Source organism: Pezoporus occidentalis, unplaced genomic scaffold, assembly GCF_034315485.1.
Source record: "Pezoporus occidentalis ecotype Australia unplaced genomic scaffold, CSIRO_AGI_Poc_V1 ctg72, whole genome shotgun sequence".
NCBI classification, from domain to species: domain Eukaryota; kingdom Metazoa; phylum Chordata; class Aves; order Psittaciformes; family Psittacidae; genus Pezoporus; species Pezoporus occidentalis.
In genome coordinates, this window is record NW_026916072.1 from 1,811,453 (window position 1) to 1,836,831 (window position 25,379).

At 42.9% G+C, this 25,379-nt stretch overlaps 1 long non-coding RNA gene across 4 annotated transcripts in view; it reads left to right on the top strand.

Annotated features, from left to right (window-relative positions):
• Window positions 1-25,379, top strand: part of LOC134176039 (uncharacterized) — a 172,675-nt gene that overhangs the window by 32,281 nt on the left and 115,015 nt on the right. For 3 of the 4 annotated variants that reach the window (XR_009969230.1, XR_009969229.1, XR_009969231.1), the window contains exons 4-5: window positions 13,032-13,155; window positions 14,280-14,408. This is a non-coding gene — a long non-coding RNA (uncharacterized LOC134176039). The remainder of the gene's footprint in view (window positions 1-13,031; window positions 13,156-14,279; window positions 14,409-25,379) is intronic. The other variant, XR_009969232.1, reaches the window with a different exon arrangement.

The following is a 25,379-nucleotide window of genomic DNA, read 5'->3' on the forward strand; positions in this document are numbered from 1 at the left end:
GCTGCTCTCTAATTTCTCAGTGTTAGATGGTGACCCAGTTATTGGGTGCTTACTGTGTGGACATGTTGCTTTAGTTTAACAGCAGGATGGCAGGAGAAACAAGCAGCGAGAGAACAGTGTCTCAGGGTGAACCACCCAAATGCCTGGTGCTCATGTGGGACAATGGCAGGACCAGTGGCTTGGAGGAGTCTGGCTCAACCTCACATTACATTTATAGAGCTGGTCTGCATGAGGACGGATTCCAAGAACAAAGGCAGGCTGCATAGATTATAAGGGACTCCCATTCTCCAGGAACTGGGAACTCCTTGGGACAGCTACAGGTGTCAATTTGAATGTTCTGAAGAAACAAATACTGCTGAGTCTGTGGTAAAGCTGTGGTAGGACACACAAGTAAACTGCTGTTTAATTTGTTTGGGGTTCTTTGCTCTTTAAAGAAAACCTTTCTCATCACCTTCTTATACCTGATTGAAATCCAAAGGCTATGTCTTGGAACGCAGGATTGTTCTTGTCACCCTGGGAAAATGGGGAAAAATTGTAGGTGTCCCTTTGGTTTACACAGAGAGTCCAGGACTTCAGAATATGGTGTGATGCTAGGAAAAATCACATAACTTCCAAAGAAAAGATTCCAGGAAAACTTCTGAGGGGGAATATGAATAGAATAATTATGCAGCCAGTACAAAACTGAACTGAAATCGATCAAAGAGTAACTGAGGCCTGGTAGAAAGAGGAATGATTTTTTCTGAAACTCACACTTCACTCTGTTACAAGCAACTTCCTGACTCTCCCAATACTGACTCTGTAATTTGGAGCTACTTTTAAACTTTGGAAGTCCCACTGACTTCAATGGAATTTCTTCAGGTGTTTCTTAAGCATATACTTACATTTTCAGTTGTGGCCCATGGTGCTCAGCTTTTGACTGTTCACCAGGTTAACTTAGAACCTCTAAATGAATTTTGTTTTAGCTGTGTCAAGGCTTTGTTGTAGCATAGAATTTTAACAGAATGAGACAAATTGGGAGCTATGTGTAAAGTCTCTCCAGACAGGCCCATGCTTCATCCTCCAGCTTTACTACCCTGTTGTGGCATAATGTGTTGCTGTGAGACAGATCTTAATTGTAAGGAGGTTGTGTAAAGAGTTTGCTGCACAAACCAGCATCTTACCAATAAATCTTGTGTACCAATTTCTTAAACCCTTAATTTAACACAGCAAAGAACCCAAGCTCTGAGAGAAGCGTGAAGATGCTTCTAGTATCTCATGAGATCTTAGTCAAGAAGCTCTTTCCAGACATTATTAGCTGCTTTTTTCGTCACCATGTGCTTCTGGAACCCTTTAACTCGTTCCAGAGAAGGCAAATTAAATTCAATTCCTTATAGGCTACTGAATGCTGCTGGGTTTTTTTGTTTTACAAATTAATTCCTAACAGTTCCAAACTGCCTCCTCATACTGAGCCTGCAGGACTGAGATAGTTGATGTAACCTCATGTGAGAGAGGAAACATCTTGTTCATGTCCAGCCCACCTTAAGGTATCTTTTTTCTTCATGGGTCACCACCATCTAAGCATGTAAGTTCAAAGAGGTGCTGCAGAGCCAAGGAAGCCTTCTGCTATAAGTATATGGTATCTGAGTGCCCAAAAGACATTGATGTATGGTTTCCTAAAGCTGCCCAGCAGAGCTGAAAAGGTTGTTACAACACCCTTTGGCAACTTTTTAGGTGGGACCATGATTTACCTCCTTGCCGTGATACTCAAACTGTAACCTATATCTACAAACCCTTTGGCAACTGTTTAGGTGGGAGCGTGATTTACCCCCTTGCAGTGATACTCAAACTGTAACCTATATCTACAAATTAAAGTCAAGGATTTATGAACCTTGGAATATTTTACCCATGCCTCTGAACTGCCAAGAGTAACTATTCTGGGCTGGAACCCAAAACATAGTTTACTGAAATTCCACTGCTTTAATGATGAGGGTTTTTTTTCCCCCTATAGAAAACAATATGAAACATTTTGCCATCCAAACATAATTACATTCTGCATCTGGAATTTGTTGATATTTCCTTTTGCTGCTCAGATACATTCAATTCAATGAAATGGTTACCGAAAGCCATCGTATCCTAAATCTTGGTTCCTGTCAGTTGTTGTATCTCTTCCATGACAAAAGGGAACTGTTGGATGGTGAATTCTGGCAGTCACTGGCCTGTCCTTTCTCTCAAGAAGATTTAAAGAAGTAGATCACTCAGGCTGAATGTATCTTGGGAACGAAGATTAAACCATTTGGGTGTACATTGCTCAAGACAGTCCATGTCTTCCGTGCAGAGGCAGTGAGCTTCCTGTGGCTCTCAGTCAACAGAGATGCTGGAATCAGAATGGAAAAGGCACCTAGAGCTGTACTTGACAGAGGGAGGAGTGTGGATCTCTTACGAGATGTTTGGTGGTGCTGTGGATACTGAAAGAGCAGGATGATGGTACAGACCCCTGCTTGCCGGTGCCTTAAGCAGAACCCCAGGCCTTCCCTGCTCCCTCTTCTGCCCACTATGAAAATAAGCTTTGACCCAGGCCTAGGAAAAGAGCTTGTTCTGCATAAGAATTAGTGTTCAGTCATCAGAGGTGAGCTGCTGCTTGTTCTTTGTTTAATGATTTAAGCATAGAATATGAGTTCCTTCATCCCAGGATGATCTGTGTCAACTGGGAAGGATTAAAAGGAGCCATTGCTGTCAGGGACAGAGGCACCGAAGGCTTCAACATGTCAGGAGTGGTGTTGTGACAGGCTCTCAGGAGCCAATGGCAGGCTTTCAGGTAACCACAGAACGAGCTCTGAAGCAGCCTTTGGAGGAGGGCAGAGGTAATCCACAAACATGGCCCTGGCAGTACACAGACAATCTGATTTTCTCTGGTTCCTGCTCTGGTGGGCAGAGCAAGTGGATGTTTTCCAGATGTTTGGAGAGATGTATTTCTGAAATCGTTGTGTAGGAAAACAAACTACCACATGAAAGGATGCCACTGCCAGGAAAGTAAAGGAGAATGGCATGCATTAACAGTGTTTAATCCTTGTTCTGTTCTTGTATTCTGAGAAGTGGAAGCTTGAGCTGATCAAGAAAACTCCTCTTTACCAAACCTTTACATGTCATCTTCCAGATGGAATATGGACTTAAGTAGGTTGTGCACAAGCAGTCCTAATACAGCCCTTAGGCATCTCCAGTGTTGGGGATGCCACAGAAATAGCTGGATAGGGAATATGTATGTGTTCTGTTTCTTTCTTTTGTTAGCCTCATCCTCAGAGCATCTCCAGCAAAAGTCTCCCATGATGAGGATGTATGAAGGAGTTCAGGAAATGGAAGATCTTTAGACAGGTGGAGTTACATCAACTCTGATGACTGAATCTTTGAGCAGCAGTTGTGTTTAGACAGGAGATAAAATAGGGAGCAGAAGTGGTTTGATGCAATTCCATGGAAAGAGACATTTGCACTGCCTGTATAAATTTCAGCAGACCTGAGCTTCCTTCAGCTCTACAGGGCTCTGCAGCCCATCCAGCCGCAGTGGAAATGAGGCTGGCCTTTGGGTAGGATTGCGTGTGGATCCTGCGTGGAAGGGCATTTGCTCTGGAACACATTAAACCGATGTGGTCATCAGCTGAAAATGAGCAGTTCTGTGAGAGTCAGGCTGTTTCCTGCCTCTTGCCTGTGCCATTCCATGGTTTCAGGGGGTTCTGTGTGTGTCTTTCAGCATTTTACAATGAAGATCCCTTTCAATCAGGGCTTTTCTGAAAGTAATTTGGCAAAGTTTAGCTACGTGCTTCTGGCCTGAGAGCTCAGGTTCTGAGCGCGCGTGCTTAGCCCTGTCTGTCATCAGCAACCACTTTAACCTGAGGTGAAGATACAGGCTCTGAAATCCCCCCAGGCTATATTTGTTAAAGCAAGATGGTGAAAGGTGAGGGAGGCAGATTACAATGCATGGAATGAAACCCAAAGGAATAAATGCACCTTCAGCTTCTACTGTGCTTTTATGAGACCTGGAGAGTAGATTTCATGATTACCTGCTCAGCAATACATGCTGATGTGCTGGCCTTTACTTCAGTCACTGGAAGGTTAACCAGAACTACCTGGCCAGGAGGAATCTCTTTAAGGGAGCACAGCAGGACTCAGAGAAGCAACCCTGGGAGTTGGACTAGACAATCTTTAGAGGTCCCTTCCAACTCAAACCATTCTGTGAACTCCCTATGCAATCATATCTATCTCTGAGAATACTCCTGCATCATCTGTTTGGTGATACCCATGTAGTTACGAGCATTAACTATGCCAGAACGCTGTGCTGGCTGGAAAGGAAAGGTTTGGGGGGTCATGGAGCACAAGCTTGGGGTAAGAGCTGAGCTAGTCCAGTCCCTGCAGTCATCGGTCACTGTGTCCTCTCATCTTCCCTGTGATTTATAAACAACCATTTTAAAGCACAGTAACATTGTTGTGTGGTTTCTGTTTCTCCCATCCCGTTGGAAGGTTGTGCCAGAATCTTTCTGCACCTTTTTCTTATTTCTAGCAGAAGTTCATTAATGGCTGGCGTATATCCACTGCTTGTTGTGCAAATGTTTTCCTTCGGATTATATGGCTGTTCTTCCCGCTGTTTGCCCTTGGGATTTATCTACAGAGAGCTTTGTGTACCCCTTCTCAACCTCACTTCTGTTGTATCTTAAAAGGTGCGTCTTCACTGTGCCTGAGGGAGCAGTGCAGGAGCTTCCGAGCTACTGATTCCAGGTGACATGCAATGGGCTTTGTGTGGGCTTTGCAGCCAGGTCCAAAAAGCTGTTCATGTAATAGTGCTTCATAGCCTGGGTTTGCATCCAAATGGATTCAAGTGTGTCCCCAGCCACTTCAGACACAGCCAGCTTTAGTGAATGGAAGATCATAGAATCATAGAATCCTAGACTGGTTTGGGTTGAAGTGACCTTAAAGCTCATCCAGCTCCCACCCCCTGCCACAGGCAGGGACACCTTCCACTGGAGCAGCTTGCTCCGAGCCCCTGTGTCCAACCTGGCCTTGAACACTGCAGGGATGGGGCACCCACAGCTTCTCTGGGCACCCTGTGCCAGCGCCTCAGCACCCTCCCAGGGAAGAGCTTCTGCCTAAGAGCTCATCTCAGTCTCCCCTCTGGCAGGTTAAAGCCATTCCCCTTGTCCTGTCCCAACAGGCCCTTGTCCAAAGCCCCTCTCCATGTTTCTTGTAGCCCCTTCAGGCACTGGAAGCTGCTCTAAAGTCTTCCTGGATCCTTCTCTTCTCCAGGCTGAACCAGCCTAGCTCTCTCAGCCTGTCAGTGTTGAAGATATCTGTTGAAGTTGTATCCTAAACCTCCTCCTGCCATATTACCTGTTTGATTTGGCTGGGATATCTCAAAGCTTTGAAGCAAACAATCCCTGACCCCCTGCTGCCTTTCTGAGACTTGTAGGCTGTTCAGTGACTTGAAGCAGTCATATAAGATCATACTGAAATTGCTCATTCAGCTCTTAGACTGCAGCAAACTAGCAACTACTTGGTGTGATGTAAAACATGGAAGTTATTAAAGTGAAATAACTTATCTTTTCCTTCTGAAATTTACTAACCATATGGGAAGTTTCCAGGAATAACTCCTACATATCAATTTAGAGCTTGCCAGGAAGACTGTGACAGAAATGTATAGGACAGTGCCGCGGTTACCCTGTCACATGGAAAGATTTTCCTTGTGTCCTTTACAAGCACTTGACACTGAGAACAATGCGCTCACAGCAACAATTACATGTTAATGCAGGTTAATAGCAGTTCATGTGTCTGAGTCTTGAAATGCTTAGCTCTCCTTTTCTGGGTTGCTTGACAGCTTTATTACTCCAAATACTGGGAGAAGCCGGTTCAATATGCTGAGCACTATCAAAAGAGTTCTCTTTATGGTCTTAAGAGGGCTTATCTGTAATTCCTGGCTGCACAATCTTTGAAAACTATAATGTTACAGACAGGGATTTTTTTTTTTCTATTTTTTTAACACATGGTTTACTTTTAAATAAAGGCATTCTGAGACAGAGCAGGGTTACTGTTAACTCTTTTTTCCCCCTTTAGCTCTCTTAGGAAAACTGCAGATTTGACACAGTTGCTTTGTTTTGTCAGTCTGTGGCAATTCAGTTGAATTATTCAATTTGAAAAGGATCTACATCAGTTATCAGCTAGGGAAGAACTAAAGGCATCACGGAGACTTCAGTGCTCCCTTTGGAGGGCTGAGGGAGAACTCAAGAAGTTCTACTGTCAGTCTCTCTGCCAAGCTGCTTGGAGCAACCTGCTCTAGCGGAAGGTGTCCCTGCCCATGGCAGGGGGGTTGGAACTGGGTGAGTTTTAAGGTCCCTTCCAATGTGACCACACACCTCAGTGCTCCACGGGAATGCACATTTGAATTGCCATTTTGAGAGCAAACTGTCTGCGGCCTTGCTGACAATCAAAGGGATGCCTAATGCAGCATCAAGCTGCAAATGATGAGTCAGGCTGCATCTGTGAGCAATAAAGCACCCTCCCCTGGTCCATAGGAGTTGTCAAGAATTCCCAGTAGCAAAGAGGAGGAAAGTCTGGCATGCCATGTCTGGCTTTGATCTGGCCTCAGCTATAGGAAGGACTGGACATAGGTGTTATTTGTCTAATGCTTTTGTCTTCATCTGCAAAGCTTGAAACCTGAGTTTGAAAATGATGCTGTCACTACAAAAAGTGTTCACGTGTTGCAGAGGGGATTTTTGATCTCTGATTTCTTTTGTAACTTCCCCTGATTTTTTTTTCCTTTGAGAAATTAAAGTTCTCTTCTTTTCACTTGAATCTCTCTTTTTTTCCTATCTCTCTTTTTGCCCTCTCCAGTTTTACGCCTCAATCTCCAGCACGTATGAGTAGCGCACAGTGCAGCCCTGTGCCATGTGCCCCCCACCGCAGGGTCCTGCCACTGCTGCTCAGCAGGTCGTGGTGGGGATCATGGAATGAGTCACATCAACAGGTCATGCTGAGACATTTCTCCATCCCAGCAGTGTTTTCACTCACAAGACAACTTGCAACTGCTAGAGGGTTCAATCCATGTTAGATGTAACAACTCGCTGTATGCACACAGGCTTTTTAAAATGTAAGTTTTACATTTGCCCTTGCTGCAATATTAGAACTGCTCATCCCTATTCTATGGCCACAGCTATATCTGTATCAAAGCATAGTTATTTTCTATATGTTATCAATTACCTGCTGCACTATTCTGCTCTTGAGCTGTATCACGAATCTGGGCATTGGTGTTTGATGCTTTTACAGCTCTGCTCAAATTTCAGCCCTGGAAGAAGAACAAAGAGTGTATATTATGTGTAACTGCAAAAATATCTAAGTAGAATAGGAAAACCATTTAATTGAATACTGATACAACTGGGATGTATAAAGAGGCTATAGCTTTAAATGTATTTATAGGTAACCAAGTGTTTGTTAACAGGCATTGGAAATGTTTGGACATTGCTGTGGGCAACTTGGTTCTTGGCTATCAGGAAAAAGGTGACTTGAAAGTTCTGAAAACCTTCAAATTCTTCGGGCTGAGCTCCTGGTAACTGAAACATCTGAAACTAAGCAGGTTCTGTAAAAATGTAGGGTTTGGGTTTGCAAAATGGCTGTGCTGATCTCAGAGAGGCTGCTCCAAAGCACGGGATAAAAGGAGAAATGAAAGGTTGCAAAACTGACTGTACATTTTTACACTTAATCTAGTTTCAGGGAGTATTTTAGGGTTTTGTAGTGTCAGTGGGGAAAACCACATTTCTGCTTTACACAAAGTACAGATGGAGTCCAGGTCATAGAGAGAAAGAGGAACTGCTTGAGCCAGGGATTATATTGAAACTTGTAGTGAATTTCTGTTCACACACAGTTAAACCCCTCTGAAAGGCAGTGAGTGGCTCCCACTGGGAGCTTCCTGCTATGGAGAGGGGGCAGTGGGAGGAAGGTGGTGGGGAGAACATAGTGTTCTCCTACTGCTTTGTTTCTGTAGACCAAAAAAGTGCAACATGACCTTAAGTATATGAGCTGGGCAGTTTCTACTTCTTTTGCAAATTACAGAACTGAAAGTATCAAACCCTGTGTGTATTCATCTCCTTTTAGATTTGTGACCTGAAGAGCTCTTTACAGAGAGGTGCTGAGTGCATTGCCTCCCTCCAAACCCAGGGTCTGTGTGGGTCTCAGCTGTATTCCAAATCCATCATAGCCTTAGAATACATGTAAATCTGTTAATAAGAACCCTCTGAACTTCTTGTTTTCTTCCTCTTCCAAAAGCACAGGCATCAGTACTGAGATCAGGCTGCAGCCAAGGAAATAGGGTCTTTCTATACCATGAGCAAGCCATGCTTTTGCGATATGAAGTTCCCAGAAATGGTAGCAGACGTCAAAATTTGAAACCTCTGGTCATTTTCATCTTATTTATGCTCTTCTGTTAACAAATGCCTTGTTTGATTACTTTTAAATGTTGTGTTTCTGGAATGAAAATAGAATACTGGCTTTTAACTCTGGCTTTTAATTCTCTCTGCCTTATTATTTCAGCTTATGAGAAGGCTGAGAGAGGGTTTTTTGTACAAAGACTGGATTGTTTTAAGATCATTGTAAAGCCAAATGTTTAAATACTGACCTTTTTAACTTACTTCCAGTGCTCTGCAGTAATTGGAAGAAAGCTTGAATCTTTTTCTAGGACTTCTTAAAAGCCCTTAGTTGATGGAAAAGTTTTATGTCAAAATCTTGGCTAGCTATTAGAACAGTCTACAAGACCCTGGTGGAAACCTCTTGTGTTCTGGGATTTCTCTGACTTGTGATATTGCTTTTTAGCTGGACTGACTTTTGTGATAATGAAATGAAAAAGAGAGCTGTAGACATTGTACTTGCCATGAAGCCATGCAGAAGGGGAGTTCAGGGTTGGGATGTATTTTGGTTAACAGCTGTTTTACAGGGCTAATGCAAAGGATATGAGGAAGGGGAATAGATGTCAAGCATTTGTATAGTCTGAAAAGTGCCTCAGAACTGAATATTTATCTCAATTTGGGGAAAATATAAATCTCCACCTGAAGTTCATGGCTGCATTTTCTTTAAACACAGCAGGTTCTGTCCATGCTTTGCAGCTGAGCAATTGTAATGATGTTGCTTAAGCAGAACCCCTTAATCTGGCACCAGAATTCTCTCTTGACCATCAAGGAATGAATTAGAAGTAACAGCAGATGGGCTAAGACTGGTAATCTTTTTGTGTGCTGAAAACAGCTAGAAACCTTTGCAAAAGCTCATCCAAAGCTTTTAATTGGTATTAAAAATGTTTATCACTAATTCACTGATAATTGGTGTCTAAATCTGTCAGCTCACAGGGCAGAGCTGCAGCTTCTTAGATCAGAAATATGTTCTGTTTTCTCTCCAGCTGGTTTCCTGTAAAGCACTGAATTATTCTAGCTTTTATGGGTCATTGTTAAAAATGGCAGGAAGGGTCATTGTTAAAAATGTTTTCAGAACTTTGATAACCAGTTTATCAACTGATTCACATGTTTAATCAGTTAATAGGTTTTCCTTTCCAGTGCATGGGAATTTCTTTGTTTATCTTAACTGAGTAACTGTTTCTTAACTGTTTCTCCAGTAGAAAGCACTGTAGTTGACTGATAATCTTTACAAATATGTGGAGTTTGCTCTTGTGAGGCAAATTCTATGGCCAGATCCTGCACTTTTACTCCAAATAAGTCTGTATTCATAGAGAATAGTCCACTGGGATAAAGTGCAAGGGTTTGCATATGAATGGAACCCCCAGATGGTTCTGTATTCTGGGGGTACAGAGCATGGAGCTGCAGTTATTAGGCAGCTTATGATAAGACTTTTAAAGGCATTTGGGTATTTAAAGAAGAAAGACCAGGTCCTTTTATGAATTTGACTGAGGAGCTGAGTGGTTCCTCCAATACCTGATCAAGAATTTCTTAACATGGTACTTTGTCACTGAAAACACAAATGTCAAAAGGTGCATGTTTAGCATGAAACACCTTGAAGAACTGAGATCCTCTGCCTCTCTGGTGGCCTGTTCTAGGGCTGCCCCACCTTTCTTCTGAAAATGTTCTTCCTAATCTCCAAGCTGAACTTGCCAAGACACCATTTTTGATACTGCCCCTGTTCTGTCATCTGTGTCAAGTGAGAAGTTTGGCTCTGTTGCCATTATAATTTCATTTCAAGTAAGGGGATTCAGTGTAGGCTACTTCCTTGCAGGCTGCTATTAGTAAATCAGCATCTCTTCATCAGACCAATGAAGCCAGGGCCATGCTTCAGATAAAGCCCACTTTGCCTTACTTGCTGAAAGCTCACTGTTGGCTCATATTCAGCTTGAAAATAGGTTTTTTTTCTGCCATTCCCATTGTAATAAGGCCGGTCTGCTCCTGTGTTTATAAACAAGCCTTAGGCCAAGCGGAACTGTAAACTTGTTTTTTGGTTTTTTGGAAATAAACTCCATGATGTTTGCTTTCTATGTAAGAAGCCACTTGGCATGGAAGATACACAATGATAAAGCTGCAAAATTTGAGTTTACATAACATTTATCTGCCTTGAAATTGCAGTTGCTTACAGAGCCCTGCCACACTCAGCTGGGTTCGTAAGAGGACCATATCCAGGCAATCACAGCAGCTTCTGGGACCTGGCATTGTATGTGCGTATGTGAGAAAGAGTTAGCAGCTTGGTTTCTGTGGTCTGGTTTCTTTCTAGATTTGTTCATTCCAGTTGCTGCATGAAGGAAATGTGTTTCGATGAACATAAATCATCAGGAAAAATGCAGGTTATGCTGGAAACATGGACATGGGAGATTTATTGGTATCCTTGGACTGAGGAAGGCACAGACAGTGGGTTAAGCCACCTCCAAAACTTGTGTTGAGTCAGCCACTGTTTCATATGGAGAATGAATTCACTGTTTTATTTGGTAAATCAAAGCTTCCTGAGGCTTGAGCAGGTTCTAGACTTGGAGAAGCATCGCTGTGTATCCACTATGGGGTATTTAACTGTGGATGCTGGAAAACAACAATGCCAGTTTTGCTTATGATGTTTGAATACTTACCTCTTTTAAAACATCTTTTATCCCAAAATATGCTTATTTTAAAAATGCTGCTGTGAAATACAGTAAAAATGAATGGAGTGTGGTGATTGGAAGCTGAGGGGGGTTTTGTTGTCAGTTTTCTGTTCTGTTCTGTTGAAAACCTGCTCTTTGTTGGAAAGTCAGAAGCAAATAAGATCTTCCAATTTGTTGAAGCTTTCTGAAACTTAAACCCGATTCATTAGGTACAACACAAGTGCAGAGTGTAGGCAGTTATTAGGATTTCAACAGCAAATACTGCAGCCCATGAAACATCAGACTTATTTCCTTCTTGTTTAAAACATCGCACTGCGCTTTGTCCCAGTTAAACGTGCTCTTGAGCTTTTATGTCAAAGTGAATCATGATCTAATGCTCACCAGATTAAATCTAAACGTTGCAGTATTTCCTTTCTAATTTTGGCTCTTCCCACTATGATAATATTATTTGTCTAGTCAGTTATGTGCAAGTGTGAATGAGAAGATGTAATTTTTTATGGGGATGCAAACACCCATGGAATTATCGCCCAAGGAAACCACGCTCCGCTTGCCTTCGCTTGATAATTAGGTAAAACGCATAATAAGATCCATGTCTCTGAGGCTAGCGTGGCCCAAAAGACTTCCATTTGTGTGAATTTCTGGTACAAATGTTAAAGATCCCGGCTACTTAATCGGTTGCTAAGCGACACGCCAAGAGCATTGGGGTTAATGGCCACTGGGCCTAGAGCAGCCTGCTCAGCCGAGCGGGTGCTGAGGGGAAGGGACAGGCAGGGCTGACACCGGCGGCCACCTGCGCTGTGGGTTATTAGAACATTGCATGTCAAAGCTGTGGTGGAGGGGGAGCAAACAGGCCCAATTACCGGGGCTGAAAGCCCCTCTCCAGCCGGCCGTCACTAACACACCAGATAAAATTTGACATCTCCCCCCCTTCCCCCTGCTCCAAACCCCAATTAATTTAAATGGTTTTACTGAGGGACCGCGGCACTGCTGAAAAGGCAGAGGACTTTGCTTGGGTAATCAGCTTAAATACCGTTTCCTGCCCTCGCTGCTCCAAACTTCCCATTTGGGAGACATAAATACTGGTTTTATTTTAAAATCTTTTTTAGCTCCAATTTCCTCCAGTTTTTTCTGATGTGCCTTCTCCAAGACGCCGTTTCAAAGCGCCAGGATGGTAAAGCCTGTAAACTGGATGCAGGCTGGAACTTCTAAGTTCAATGTTGATTGCCTTTATTGGAAGGAAGGGGTAATGAGGGGTTTCACATGGAAAAGGCACATCTTCTCTGACAGTCAGAAACTGGTGATAATTAGGAAGAAACTCACAGCTTCTTTTATTTTATACTTCTTAAGCATTCTTGCCGAAGTCAGTGTTTTGCATCTCCTGCTGCAGCAGCAGATCAGTGTTTTTTTGAAGTTAAAATAAGGTAACAGCTCTATGCGTGCATTTATAAACATATTTATATAGTATTTTATAATTAGTATATAAGACATGCCAACATCTGTGTCAGTTGTATAATAAGCTTTGAAATGGCAGTACTACAAGACCATGTATAGATAGAAGTTGTTCCAGAAGCATCTTCAAATTCAGTATGAATACATAGTTTGGCTTCTGCCAGGACTTAATTCTTCTCTGCCGTTACTCAAGGGAATTTCCATCAAGTGGAAGAGTGCTTTGCGGGGTCAGGGTCTTCACTCAGGTGAAAGGCTTGAGTGTGTTTAATTTTAGGAGGGTGAGTAATCTCTGGAAACATTCCTGTGCTTCAAATTAGCCGTGCGCAGAATCTTATTCCTGTATTCACCAAGAACTTTTTGTCCATCACACCCCCCTTCTTAAACCGATGGGGGAATTCTGTCTTCCAGCAGGAGAGCTTGGGGTCAAAGAAATATCCCGCTCTTGAGAGTGTTTGTTTCTTTTAAATGACAGTATTTCTCTAACTTCACATTCTCTCCTTTTCTTAACAAGCAGTAGCACTTGGCCTAGAAGACAAGCTGCCTTCCAGCCACAATCCCTCACCATGGCTGAAGCAGCGGTGACCTCCACAGATGGCAGCCAGCAGCAGAACCACAGTGGGACCTGCAGCGATACAGTGAGTCCATCTTCCTTTTCCTACCTGTCATGCCATTCTCAGAAATTCCTGCCCAACCACTTTAGGGATCTATCTGAAACTCTCGCATGTTTTTAGACTAGAGGCTGTAAGTGACACTACGCAGGTTTCTGGAGACAGGTACATGTTACGCGTTAGGAGAGGTTCATCTGCTCCTTAAAGCCCAAGTTAGGAACTGTGTGGCTGTTCTGGGCTTTCAATGCTTACATGAGGTGTACGTGTCCACCTGCACACAGTGTGTGTTTGACAGTCTGTGTTCAGAACCTAACTGAAATCTCCTAAGAAATGTTCAGAAGCTACTCTGATGTTAAGGAAAATTGGTCTGCAGGAAAATCCAGTCTTTTATCCCACCATTGTAATGGATCAATCTTTGTTTCACAAGGAAGGGGCTGGGTGGTGGTGCTATTAATCGTGTTAGTTGATTGGAAATGGCATTGGGTTCCACATCCAGAGTTTTCCCTGGTGCTTTGTAATCAAGCAGCTGGACTCAGCTCAGCTCCTGCAGGGGCACTAAAATAAATTGACAGACATTTGCAAATCTGTTGCAAACATCCCTTCCAAAGCTAAGCTTAGGTAGCTAAATGCAGTCAAGCCTTCTTAATCATTAACAACCTAACAGTCATGCTTAAAGTGTGATTTTCTCCGGGGAGAAAGATACTGCATTCATGTCCTGTCAGAAGCACAAGTATTCACTTCCATCCATCCCAACCAGAAATGGGTAATAACTTTTCCTGACTAGATTTAATGGGAAAGACAGACTCTGTTCCCAGGTGTTTGATAATTGAGCAATTGCTTGTTTTTAACGTTTTATTGATGTCAGTTTACGCATTTGCTAACATTTCTTGTTTTAAATGCTATCCTTCGTGCTGCTATTTCTCCAGCGCTGTTTTTCTAGCGTTGTTCAATGATGAATCATGAACATTATATATGTGTAATGCTTTATATATACACACATATATATTTATATAAAAATCTGGGTGGTGGCAGGGAGAGACTTATTCGGTCTGCTCCATCTTTTGTTTTGATCTAGTTGCTATAGAAATACTAAGATCAATTTTGACAGAATAAAACTCTACAAATTACATTGTCGGATGACCTCATTACAGAGGGCTGGCACTTTGGATTGCAACATGACTGAAAGGAAAAGCGTGAAGGCTACAGGAATTTCTGCTCTATGGAAAAATGTTATTTTTGGAGTCTTCGGGAAGGCGTGCATATAAACCCCCGGTTCCCTGGTGAGTGACTGGTCCCTGAGACCAGCAGAACTTTCATCTTAATTTTTGGTTGTGGTAGGTGACATCATATTTGGCCATCCATTTACTTTAAGCTGCAACTGGCATCTCCCTGACAAAGGCCTCCATGTTTTTCCTGTCAAACACTTAGGTAACTGATTTCTTACAGCAAGACTGATGGAATGAGTCATTTTTATTTCCTGTTTTAGTGTCACCTAATACCTGTGTGCCTTTGTATTGGTACTACTGACACTGGTTTTGTGATATTTTCCTTTCCTGATTGAGTAGAAAGTACCGCACTGTGCCTTACAGTCTCAAAACTGGCTAACAGAAACAACTGCCCTTTAGTTCCTTAGCAGTGAAGGGCATGCTTTTAGAACAAGGAGCTTTGAGGTGTAGTCTGACTTGCAATAGGAGGTCTCTGTGCTCTGTGGAGACAACCCTGAAATCTCAAGTTGCTGTGGGTTTCTTTTTCATGCTGGTGTCACTTAGACATGTCTACATGCAGATATGGGCCTTGCTTGGGAAAGGTTTGCGGTTTGAGTCAGGAAAATGTCTTGTGTCTTGCTCCAACTACTTTAGTAGAACTTTATTGCTGTGTTAGTAAAAGACATGTTTAGTACCAGGTTTTATTTAAGAAACCATTTATACATTGTCATTATTTGTATACAGGGACACAATCTGTGTGATTTGGCAAACGGTTGAGTCACTCTGTTTTTCTTCTAGTCAAGAATATTACTCTTGCTATATCTAATCTTGAGTTGTAAATTGCAGCAGAGGTACAAATCCAAAACAAACATTTTGAAGAATTTGAATGGAGTAGAGCCCCAATTTCCATTTCAGTACTCTCTCTGTTGTCCAATTTGTTAAACTCAAGTGGTCCCATGTGTGAGTAGCATGACTGCCAGAAGTGCTCTCCAGCCATCTGCTTTTTTGGTAAGTCTTTGATTATTGCTTTGTCCATTTTTTCTATCCAAAATTAGAACTGGCAACTCAATTGGTTGATTAATATTGTATTTTTAATAATTTAACATTTCCAGCTTATGGCTAGGGAATGGCAGCAAGGTAATAAAAAGCACAAGAAATAAACTTTCCTACTGGCTTTCAACTGCATTATGGTGGGGCTTTTTTACCCCCTTGTTTCAGCCTGTGAAGAGTAGCAAGAGAATTGAATAGGAGAAGTTTTACTGTTTGTGGGTAATGTCAAACTGGAAGGAAGAGACATAGCAGCCTGCATTAATTTGATGAGCTGTCTTGGAAATGTGAAGAACTGCCAGGCACTGATAGAGGCATTCGCAGTAGAGCTGAACTTAGAAGCTAGCACAGCACTTGAATCTGAACCAAACTGTACAGTAGAGGAACAAAAGTTAATGAACCTGAAAGCGGTTCAGAAACCTGTGGGAGAGACTCTGATCTGTGTCCTGCAACTGGATGGGGCATGTGATCTGATTGTCTCACTGAAACTTAACTAGAGGTTCTGGGATTCTTCGCCGAGAAGGGCTGAAGCCTGGTCCTGTGCTGGTATCCAGAGGCACATGAGGGAGTCAGGGCAGGAGTGGATGCTGTGAGGTGTGATGGTACACTGAAGTGCACCAGCCTCTGGCTAGCTGTTCGTACTGCTTCAGGTCATCAGAAGGAACTACTAGATCTTTCAGAGGCTGTGGTTCATTTGGGCTGACTTGCAGAGTTTAATACATTGGTGATGAAGGGAAAGTTGGCTTCAAAGGAGGCAGCCTAGAGGACTCCTGAATTTCAGCCAATCCCCTCACACAACCTCTCAATCCATACGTTCATCCTCGTAATTTCGCTTACTGTGTTGACAGAGGGAAAACATTTCCTTCAGACCATAAAGGGCTCTGGAAACTCAACTCCCTTTGCATATCAACAGTTACCCTCTGATTGTGTAGGAGACCTTGGTTTTCATCAGAAAGAAAATCAGAAGTTCACAGAACTGGTGGTTTCAGGGGTGCTGTCAAGGGTGGGCTGCTCTGGCCTGGTGTATCTGGCTGGTCTGCATCTCTTGACTTGCAGGCTGTTAATGGCCAGTAGTGCTCAGAGTTGTCAGGATGGAGAAAAGGCAGGCACTGATTCCAAATACACAAATGCTCAATACATGAAAATATTTTTGTTTTAAATTATAATAAAGGAGGGAGGAGGGAAGAGGAAAAGGGAGTGATTTAGCAAGTGGGGATATGGTGGGAGCCAGCCAGGCTGGGGCTTGCTAATATCTGCACTAGGCTGTTGAAAAGTGTTCTAAATCCATCAGAAGGTCCTGAGAGCTCAGCTCTGCCCAGTCTGAGTTAGTGGTGACAGGATTGGGCCCTCTATTACTTTTTATGTGCTGTTATAAATTACTTTCCCATATTTCCAAAGCCATTAATGAATCTTTTAAAAGCACATTGTGAAATCATTGTATGTGTTACTTCAACTACTTATCCATATGTACAATAGGTGAATATGATACATGGGCTTTTTAGTTTTGTTTTGCTTTTGCAAAAACAAAGGGCAAACTACAAATCTTTCCTCCTTTCCCCACTTTGATTTTTCCAGGTAAAATGATGGCAGATGTACTCAGCTCAGTTCCATAGAACACATTGCTTACTGGCAGGATGAATTTAGCTCTCTGCGCTTTTACTGTAAACTTGGTTTTGTTTTTTGGATGTACTTCTAATTTCCTTTAAACCATTTATGAACAGGTTAGAAACACTGTTTCATGCTGTCTGACTCTATTTATAATCAGAGCTCTTGATATGGGTTCTTTAGGAATCTGTCAAGTAGGAACAAGCTGTATGGTAAACAAGCATCTCCAAACTCTTCCTGCTGCAGAAATACACATTGTTTTGTTATTCCTTAGAGCATTCTGCCTTTACCTAGTGTTACAGTCAGGGATTTAACTGGTAATTGTTATTTCCAGGAAGAATGTTTGGTTTTAATCCTCTAGGGTACAAAAAGAAGTCATTTTTGCAACAGCATTCATGTTCCATTAAAAATATCATTAGAAAATTGTGGGAGCTGGGGTTTTGGTGACAGAGCCAGAAGGCTGCTGGCTGCTTTGCCTGCTCACTTCAGTGACATTGCAAAGCCAAGACAGTGATTCACTGTCACTGGACATGATGACCTCCAGAGGTCCCTTTACACCTAAATTACTTTATGATCCCATGAAAAGGGAAGGTTCCCTGTGCTTTCCAATGGGCTCTGCCACTGAAGTGATCCACTCTGCCTCTGCATTTGCTGGTGATGATAATGCTTCTTTCTGTAGCTGTAAGAATACAAGAGAGGATTTTTCTAAACCATTGCCGATGAGCTTGACCGTCCTCCAGTGGCTAAAAATGAAAAATGACCCACAGCGTTGGGAAGATGACAACTTGATCAATACTGAAAACAGCCCCATGATGCCCTGTCTTTCCAGAGGTGGAATGGCTCTTGTAATGTAAGGTGGTAGGATAACCCTGAGAGGTTTTTGCTGCATGGCTGGTAAGAAAGGGCAGGTAGAGACATAATGAAAACCATGACTTTTCAGTGTGGAGGGACAGACCTTGGGAGGATTTGTCTGTGCAAGCTACACACCTTTAGCTCAGGTTGCGAATTACTTTTCATTTTGGTGAGAAGTTGCTCACATGAGCACTCAATTCCAGTGGGATCTGTCATGACCTCCTTACCAGTAAAACTTCATTGCTCACTGTGTAGTGTGAATGTTTTCTGCTTTGGTTTTGAGTATGGCAGCTTGCAAAATAGACTTCTCTTGTAAGGAGGAGTAGAGTTTACTTTCACAGATGTTCTACAGAAATTCTGGTTTCTAATACTTTCTGCGTGTATATAACAATTCCAAAATTAAATCTGAATCAGGAGGCCCCTAACATCTTTTCTGATGTCTGTTTTCTGGATTCTAGCTTTGTCTATTGAGAGGAAAGGTGGATTTCGGGCAGGCAGTTGGCTGTTCCCTTTGCATTCTGATGCCAGATCTCTACCTCAGGAAAACTGCAGTTACTACTTGTATGTCAGTTGGTAGAAAACAATTTGGGCTTCAGGAGAATGAGAGCTGTGGAAAGAAAGATGCAAGACATCATTGATAAGCTTATTTCTGTGAACACTGACAAACTTTGTCATTCACTTTGCAAGAGAAATACATTGGGTTAAAGGTTTAAAATATGCAGCTAATAGTTGACTGAGAGCAAGGGACGGTGATGGTGTTTAAGACCTTTATGTTTTTATTATCTCTCTTTGCTTTGGGCCCATAAGCAACAGATATCTTTAAAAAATGATTAAAAAAGAATTAATATCTTCATTTATACATTAGCTCCTTGGACAGAAAGATGGAAAGTTCCTGAATACTGTTGTAACATAACCTTGTGACAGCACTGCAGTGTAGGCTGGTGTCGCCAAAGCAATGGTCTCTGTGAAAGCGTAGCAATGAACATGTTTTTAATGCTTTCTTCCTTCTAAATGTAAAATTCAGGCACCCACTTTTTTACTGTTATGTTGGTGATACCCTTTTCATGAACTGTCCTGGCTCTTCTGCTTCCACCTGTTCAAATCAATGGCATTTATTAAAAAACCTCAGTAACAATACCACCAAACCCATGTTGTTGTAGGGCAGAAGTCCACTCCTTCAACCGCATGAGCCCGTCAGTGAATTTCTGACACCAAGTTATGTTATTTAATGAGTGCTATTAGGTACTTCTGTCACTTAATAGGATTGAGGGTTGGAAATGCCATGTAATATCACTTCACTGGGGAAAAAATCAACAAACAGCGCTCACTGAAAACCTCACGTCCCCTTTGATGTCGGTACGACCTGCTGTCACTTCAGAAAGGAACCCGCCGCGGCTGTTTCCACAGGGCTGCAGCTGCCATTTCAGGACAGGCAACAGTTATTCTTGGCAAGTCTACATCGGGGGCACCCCAAGAACAAATATTCTCCCACCATCTGATTGAGAGTGAAGAAATATGGAAGAGTCATGGCCCTTTGCAGGCTTTTGTCCATGAGACATCATCTAGTTCAAGGGAGCAGGGATATAGATCTATGCATTGGAAAAATGCTGATGGTTGTTATTTTCATGTGCTGTTGTTCATAGTCAGGTTTTCAAGGCCAGGCTGGATGTGATTCTGAGCAACCTCATCTAGATGTCCCTGCTATTTGCAGGGTGGTTGGACCAGGTGATCTTTGAAGGTCCCTTCCAACGCAGACTGTTCTGTGATTGCCTAAATCCCTGGGCAAGTTCAGGGCTATGTTATGTGCCATACAATTAGTGAGAGTCAGGTTATGTCCTGAAGAATTGATGCTGATAGAGCCCTAGGGAGAAGTTAAGTCCTCTACGTAACGTTATGAAGTAATACCAACGACAATGCTCAAAAGGTGAATTAGGCTGAAATATCCTTATTTCTCCCCTTACAACAACTGTTTCCCAAAGCCTGTGGTAGATTCTGGCAATGAAATGGGACCAGAGTGTGGCTGGTCTTTATGCTGTGAACCAGCAGATAGCCAGCACATGTTGAGCGATGGGGGACACGCTCTGCTAGGCAGATGCATTCAAAAGCCATTTTAAAGCTATATGGGAGATATTTCTCAGATACAATGAAACTAGAAATACAATGAAACAGTCAGTGGAATAGATGCAATTTGTGGTGGTGGGTCCAGAAGGTGGTCACAAAGCAAGTGAGGAAGCTGCTATAAGGTCACTTCATCCTGAAATCAGTGTCTGCAGTCACCAAAAGGGTATCCTATCCCACTCTTTTCTAGCCCCGGATGTTTGTTCTGCTGCCTCCCTCCCTTCCAACATTAGCCTTCAGGACAATGACCTGGATCAGAAATGTGATCCAGCTAAAAATGAGCTGGATTATGAAAAAAGAAAGAAAGAAAGAAAGAATCACCACCTCGGGCTGAGGCCAGGATGGAGTGCCTCTGCAGCTTGTAGGAGTAACAGGCAGGACCAAACTGTTAAAATCTGCCCAGCAAGGTCTGTGAGGGAGCCATGCTAAGAAATGAGCCACAGAAAGTTCAAAAGCCAACTTCTTCCCTACAAGAACCTGCTCTCTGCGCTGGTAACTCTGCCAGGAGGAATGTCTGAGGCCCGCATGTGCTGCCATCACTGGTGCAGTTTCTTCTCTGTGAGCTCCCTGCTTCAGTGCATTAGCATTTTTTTCCATGGGCACAGACTAGGAGAGACAGGTTTCTTCACATTCTGTATCTGCATGAGAACAGCCTTCAGGAAGAACGCCGAGACACCACAGGCTTCATATGTAACAGCTTCGGTGTGGGAACTGTGATCAAGTACTCTTTAAGGTTCTGGCTGACTTCCCGGTTTTCTGATGTTGCAGTTCTTGGGATGTCCTTGCGCAGAAGTGGAGGCGGTTTATAGCTGGTGTGTTGGGAAACAGCATTTGTGTAAGTGGGGTTTCCTAGATAACTGGGAAACTTGGAGTCCTCTGGGTCTTTTGGGTGGAAAGAGTTTAGAGACACGATTTGTCATTCTTTTGAAGCAACAAGGCAACGCTCCCACCACTTGTATCCTAAGTAGGAAGCACTTATATTTCGGAAGACTTTTGTGTCATATATTCTGTATGAAAGAAACAAAGAAATTAATCTGAACCTCCATCTCTTCCCAAACAGCCCTGGCCGAGTGTATTAACAGACTGCTTTTGATTGTAAAAGATACAAGACTGATCTTTTTAGTTGTGCTCTGAGAGTGAGAGGTTCAGGCTGCTAGAAACGCAGTGCTGCTTCCAGGTGCCAACGTGGGGTATTGATGGTAGTGAGAGACCTTGAGTGGAGAACTTTTCCTAAGTCCAGAGCTGTTAGTGTGAGTCTCCTGGCTCCATTCCAGTCAGCCTGCGTGATATTTCCTCTGGAGTTTCAATCGGATTAGATATTCATCTTCTCTTCCTGTTCCAAACCGTTGTTTAGTGTTGATGTGTCCTCTTAAACCGTTGCCAAGTTCCAGCACAGTGGTGGTGAAGCCAGTTCTACATTTACATGGGGATTTTTAAGCTATTGGAGAAGTTTAACCCTTTGTCTCCATTGAAATCAGTGGCACGTATGCACCTAAATTCCTGCTTTCCAGACTGCACTGCACCCTTCACCTTTCTCCATCATTGGCTGACCTTTACACCGAAATAGCTGTTCCAGCTCTTCTTTTGGCTCCCTTTTGAAGGGAGCATAACTTGAGCATGATGACTGGCACACGTGAATGAGTGCAGAGTGCTGTGGAGAAACAGCATTTGAAGATAAGTGAGGAAAAGAATGTGCCTGTCCAGGGTTGGACCAGAGGTCTGTCTGGTCCAGTAGTTTGTGTCTGAAAGGAGCTGAAGACAGGCACAGACTTGCTGCTTCTGCAATGTACATAAATTCTCTGTTCTCAGACACAGTCTATGGCAAACACTCTGAATATTTAGCAAATCCTGGATATCGTTCAGATGTTCTTGGGAAGGTCAATTCTACCAGCTAGGCTGGGGCTCTGCAAGCCAAACAGCCTTTATGCTGATACAGCCAGGAAGAGGTCAGGCATGTGATCCAGCCAGCCAAAGGCCTTTCTTACAGGCAGTCTTCGTGACTGCCACGGGGTATTTCACTGAGACTTTGTGCCCCTCTGAACAGGTTAGGGAGAAATGTGGGAAGTGCTGAGAGAGGCAAAAACCTAAATCCTGATTAACAAAACTTAATAACAAATGGCATAATTATAGAATATATAATATGTATTTCGCATATATGCTTTTGATACATCACCATATACATGATTGGGTATATAATAACTCATTAAAAACCTGGAGCATTTGGGCAGGGGTTAATTTTTCTCTGGGAAAGTCAGTAGCAAAAACAAGTTTTATAAATGGCTATTGTTTTCTAAAAGGACCAGATTTCTGGTGCTGTTTCATTGCTTTTCTTTTGAAATCCTTGGAGATACAATATATACATACACCACACTTGGTTATCCACATAGATTTCATTTATTTGTGTTTGTCTGCTTAGTGCAAACTCATTACTTGCCACTAAAGTCCTCTGTTGACACAAAAAGACACTGGGGAAATATAAGTTTTTTTACAATGAAGTCTTGTATTCATGTAAAATGTTTCTCATTGGTAAAGCTAAATAAAGAACCCAGGAACATGAGCATGCAAAAGTTCACAGCTTCTTCTCTGGTACATGTGCCATAGCACAGGGGACCATATAGCCACATAATGAGGAAATTAATACATTTTAAACATCCAATGACAGGACCAATGGCTCAATGGCTTTGAAGAACTTCTAAAACTCATTGTCTGAGAGTGTGAGGATGATGATCTCTAATAGACTGTGAAATGAATGAACCTTTAGGACAATATAGTTTGTTCCTTTTGGTTCAAGCCTTTGAGTTGTTGAAAGGGCTCTGCTGATTTAAGAGTCAAAGTGGAATTCAAACTTTAAATTTGGCAAAGGACCCATATCTACAAAAGCATTTTGCAATTAAACCCCCCTGAAAGCACAAACAAATATGCAAACCCTTCCCCCAGATCCTCAGCCCTTTGCATGGATGATATGGCAGCTTTTGCTGTAGTTGTTATCATGACATTTGAATTCCAAATAGGACTGCAGCTTTCTGTTACTGCTGTTGGAAAGCACCAGTGTGGATGTATTCTGTAGGGAAAGAAAAAGAAATCTGTGCTGATGGACCTCTGGTGTCAGTGTGTAAAATGCTGGTTGAGGATAAAGCTGCTTTACTGTCCTGCCTTTATTCCTGGCCTCTGAAGGACTAGACTCTTCCACATGTCTAGGCAGGATTTCCCATGTTGATTTGTTGCCTCTTGTCCTTTCACTAAGCACCTCTGAGAACCATCTGGTTCTCAACCTTCTCAACCTCTCAGGCAGGCAGAGTGCACTGTGGAGTCACCTCGTCCTTCTCCTCAAGATGAACAAGTCCTCAGGCTGAGAAGGAACTTCTCCTTTTCAGCCCCAGCCGTCTTAGTGTCCCTCTCTAGACTCTTTCCAGTTTGTTGATATGCAAATATATCCATATCGTATGTTGGAGGGCCCAAATCTGACCAGTGTTGGAGTTTCAGCCTCACGAATGCTGAGCATGGGGAATAATAGCAATTCTTCCTGCATGTTATCACCCTCTCAATGTCTATGTGCTTTTGAGCTGCAGATTGAACTGCTCCTTTAAAGTCACATGGATGGGGTAAGTCAGGGGACTTCTGTGTACACAGAGAGCTCAGGGTTATGATGGCTTGTGGGGAGTTCCTTAACCTTGGTGGGAGTTAAGTAACCACACCAGGGTGCGAGCAGCCCTGTTGCAGGCAAAACTGAGCTGCTTTGAGTGTTCATACTTGGAGGCTGTGAATGAGACCTGAATATAATGCCATTCACAAGGAAGTCCTGTCTCAGAGGATTTGTCTGACTGTTGGACTATTGTCACTTGTACATGAGCTGTTATTAGCCTCAAGATACAGCATTAATTCAGCTGCTCCTGCTCAAAAGCTTTGAATCACTCAGGAGAATTAAAAACTAGAAAAGATTTGTCTTTTCCTCTCTCTTCTTCTTCCTTGAGCCTGTGGCTGATAGTTTAAATGACTCTTCTTATCCTTAAACATCCTTTTCCAACTCTCCTCAAATCCAGGATAAATGCTGAACTTTCACCATCATTTGGGAAATGGCCCATTAAGACAGAATTTAGATTCTGGCAGCAAACAAACATTGTTTCAGTTCAAATCCCTATTCTGAATGTGACCCAGGTATTCCAGTAGAAGTACTGGTGGGCTTCACCAGGAGTATGTGTGACCCATGTCCAGGGTCATAACCACTTCCCCCTGACTAAGGCAGTGAGCTGGATTAGGAAGATCTGCATGTAACATAGTGCACACACTGTTCTGGAGCTGAGCATGCCACTCAATGCAGAATTTACAGAGAAGAAAGGCTCTGCATGCCAAACTTACATAAATTCCACTGGTTTCCTATAGACTAAGCCTCATATTCACTAGGTGTGATTACCTCATGCTCACCTCTGCACCTGGGGAGTATATAAGGCCAACAAACAGAGAGGCTGAGCCAGATGAAAACTTCCTGGCTCCTGAAATCGCTTTGCTTATTCAGTGAAGCAGTGTGTGAGTGGTGCACAAGTTCAGGGTGGGGGCACAGTGGGGATCTGGATGTCTGTAGTTACTGTGCCTGTCAGCCTCTCTAGCACTGACCAAGGTGAGGGCTGCCTGCTGAAATGGACCAAGCTGTTCTGCACCTTCTGAGTGAAGGGGCAAGAGCTGTTGCGTGTGTCCCAGCTCCTCTGGGACAAACACATGGAGCAGAAACCTCCTGTTTTGCTGACATGACCCATTATACACTGCTGAGGTGGTGCACAAGCTCCATTTCCTGCTCACATCTCCATCTGCACATGGCAAGTCCCATTAACAGGACGAGACCAGACATGAGGTTTTCTTCCTTCACTGTCCTGAGTGCTTAAAATCAAACACATGAGTAGTCTTCATATGGATCGGAAAGATGATCTGTAATAAGGACCACTATGTTTTCAGTTAGATTCTGCTCCATTTTTCAAGGTGTTTTGAGCTGATGGATGCCAGAGATAGGAGGAAGTCAGGTCAGGCTGCAGAGCTTGCTGTCTTTAGAGGAAGTGCTGCAGGGCTGTCTCTGGAAGCAGCAAAATACCCTTCCTGTGAAGTGTATCCATAGGGCTCTAAATCTGGGTGGCATGTGTCCCCAGAGCCTTGCAGCTTGCCCAGTCATTCTCTGCTGGTAACTGGAGAATGTGTGGTCTGTTCACACTCATGACACCCATTCTCTAACTCTCTGCATGTTTGCACGTTGGTTTCCCAAGGAAAAGTTGTTTTTCATGGCCTTATTTGTTTGTCTATGGATCTGCCTCCCTCCCTTTTAAATGATGAAACTGAGAATTTCACTCTCTCCCAGTTCAGCGATACAAAGAAGCTGCACTGATGTGGGAGATGCCGTAAATGTTTTGGCTATGACGTGGTCGCACACCTTGCTAGGCA